The sequence below is a fragment of the Ixodes scapularis genome, unplaced genomic scaffold, assembly GCF_016920785.2.
Source record: "Ixodes scapularis isolate PalLabHiFi unplaced genomic scaffold, ASM1692078v2 PGA_scaffold8__174_contigs__length_109621045, whole genome shotgun sequence".
Taxonomy (NCBI): Eukaryota; Metazoa; Arthropoda; class Arachnida; order Ixodida; family Ixodidae; genus Ixodes; species Ixodes scapularis.
Window position 1 is genome coordinate 20879220 of NW_024609883.1, and position 2927 is coordinate 20882146.

The following is a 2927-nucleotide window of genomic DNA, read 5'->3' on the forward strand; positions in this document are numbered from 1 at the left end:
CGGCAAAAATGTAAAGCTGGATCCGCAAATGTCCGCATTCGATCCGCATCCACAGCCCCTGGCATCCAGTTCGGATCCGGAATCCGCCAAATCTGATTCCTTTTTATCCGCATCCGCCAGTCTACTGCAGATATTCGCGGGTACTCCGCGTGTAATTCGAGGATACGGAGGTCACTGATTATAGGCTTCGACTGTTTCTGGACACAAGAAAGATAGAATAAGAAGAAAAAAAGGATAAAGTTGCTGTTAATTTTTTTTTGTCTTTTTAATGACTGGTTAGAGAAGATACAAAACGAAGACGACCGCGTCTTTCTTTTCGCTTCGTTGTCATCATGTGCTTGGGCACATAAAAAGAAGACCCGGTAATTGTGAAGAAACGGTGAAATGACAACCATTTGCAGCTTAAAGGGGTGATGAAATGGTTTTTCTACTCGCGAATTGTGAAATCACGTCGTCGTGTAAATCTTCGGCACCGGTGCGATGACTCCTAGCTTCTACCGTGCTTTTTATGCACACCATAGAACTTGTCATTCCCCAGTTACGATAAGTTCTGTCAGGGCACTCATTGGCCACGAACGCGAATCCAAACATTCGTCGCCGGATTGGTTGTTGACGAGCGCATACGTCCGAGTGACGCAGTTCTCGTGTCCAATGCGTGAGCTGGGCTCGGCTGACGTCAGGGTGGCACCGCTGACGCGCTTTTGGAACCGTGGATGTATCATAGTGAAAAGGCGGAGAGCTTTCGAAGGAAAGAAGGTACAAAATAGTCCGCCATATTTTCAAATGTTCATACCGAAAAGCTGGCTTTTGACTTTCTACCCTCTTTCTTTTTTTCCAACTAAACAATATGCGATTAGAAAAGTTCCAATTTAAAATCATTCATCCCAGCCCAAAATTCGTTTCATGGCCCATTTAAGAATCGCAGGGTGTTGCATTGTTACGTTCATGCCTCTTGCTTCCCGATTGGTTCTTCGGTATCCTTATTAGCAAATGCAGCAATCTGATTGGCTGAGGAGCGATAGTGGGATGCTCGGGGCTCACCACTCTCTACGTTTTTCGAGTTGTCGGTGTCTCTGTAATTAGTTCATTTGAAACGGCACTCCATGTGGTAAAAGGGGAGGTTTAAGGATCTGTTTTCGCAAATCCGATACGGTACGATTGATGGGCCCTACGGTACGCACTGCGAGACTTTTGCCATTGCGCATGCGCACTTCATACCGGAGGGCCCACCGTACCATATCGGATGTGCGAGAACGGATCCCTAGAACCCTATTTTCTCGGTCGACGGTTCCGTCACATTGGCCATGCAAACACTGTCTAGAGACGTGCTCGAAGCATTCGTACGCATGAAGCAGACGTGCCTCCAACAAGCCCGAGGCGCGTGCGCTCCGCAGACACTTTTGTCATCGCGTTTGCAGCAAACCGTGCGTCTTATGTACGATATACGTACAACGTGACTGGTCGGTAGTTGATGTATTTTAGGAAAGGGGTTTATTTTTCTCCAGATATAACCCCTGTCTTCTACAATAAAAATCTAACAGAGTTAAAAAAAAAGATTTGCACACACATAATGTGAAGTTCCTTTTACTATGTCTGGTACATATCTCTATGATACATTTTCAATGCCTCATTAGATCAATTTTCTCTTTCATAGCGCTCTAAATGTTTTTTTTGTACTTTATATATAATCTCCCTAAAAATAAGGCCCTCTTTTTAAATATCTCCGGTTCCCGTTCACCAATGTTTGCGAAGAATTAACGCTCCTCAATATTCATGGCGGGTAAATATATTTTCCCAGTGTGCGAAGCCACTATTCGCCGAACGTATCTCTCTGAAATGTTTTCTGAACTAACTCAACTCAATGAGATAGTCCTTGCCGGCCAATTTTGAAAAGTTTTTTTCTTTTTTATCAATCAAGTGCTTACTTCAAAAATCATCATTTTTTTGTTTACCTGTCTTGTTTCTATAGCCATACAGTATGCCTATAGTTCATAATTAGCCGAACTCTTAGCAGGAAACCTTCATCATTGAAGTGCTTTTATTGTATGCACCGACAACCTAAAAAACCTAGAAAGTGACGAGTTTCGATTTTTTCATCCTGGTCATCGCTTTTCAGCCAATCGGATTGGAACCACAGCCGATCATAACGTCAAAGACCCAACTACAAAGCGAGAAGCATGACCTTAATAGGCCCCGCCCTTCATCTCTTAAGTCGTTTCTCAAGTTGTCAGTGACGATACAGGGCCCAATCAAGAAATCGAAACGCGTTTTTTTTTTCTTTTTTCTTTTTTGCCAGCAAAAATCTCTTACTCATTGCAGTAAACTGAAACTCCGTGAGGGTGTTTCAGTAGGTGAATGTGATAAAATGCGAAAGTTTAAGAGCATGATGTTACCCGTTGATCAAAAGATACGGGAGAAAATCTACATTTTCTGAACGAGCCAACATCCACCTTAGACTTATATTCATCATGCCAAAATATGACAATATGTTCGTCTGTAACGTTAAATGTAAAAAAAAAAGATATATAACAACGAGAAAGAGGATATTGTTTCCGTTCTGTTTGACAAGTTTTTTTGAGGAAAACAAATGCTGCGGTCGCCCACAATATCATTTCTTGCTTTGATGAATATTAGGCTTAGGCGAACCTCGGCTCATCGAGAAATGTGTTTCCCTCCCGTATCCTTCGATCCAGGTAACGTCACGTTCTCAAATTTTTGTATTTTGTCACCACGACCATAGCGTCACATTCTCACAGACTTTCATATTTCTGCGGTGCGCAGTTTATTCTTGCAGCCCCCCCCTTCCCCCCTCCCCCAAAAAAAGGGATTTTGCTCGATTGGGCCCTGTAGATGATTATGACATATTTGGATCGCACAAGAAATATTTGTAGGGACGAAATAGGCCGGAGGCAAGCCGTCTATAGCAT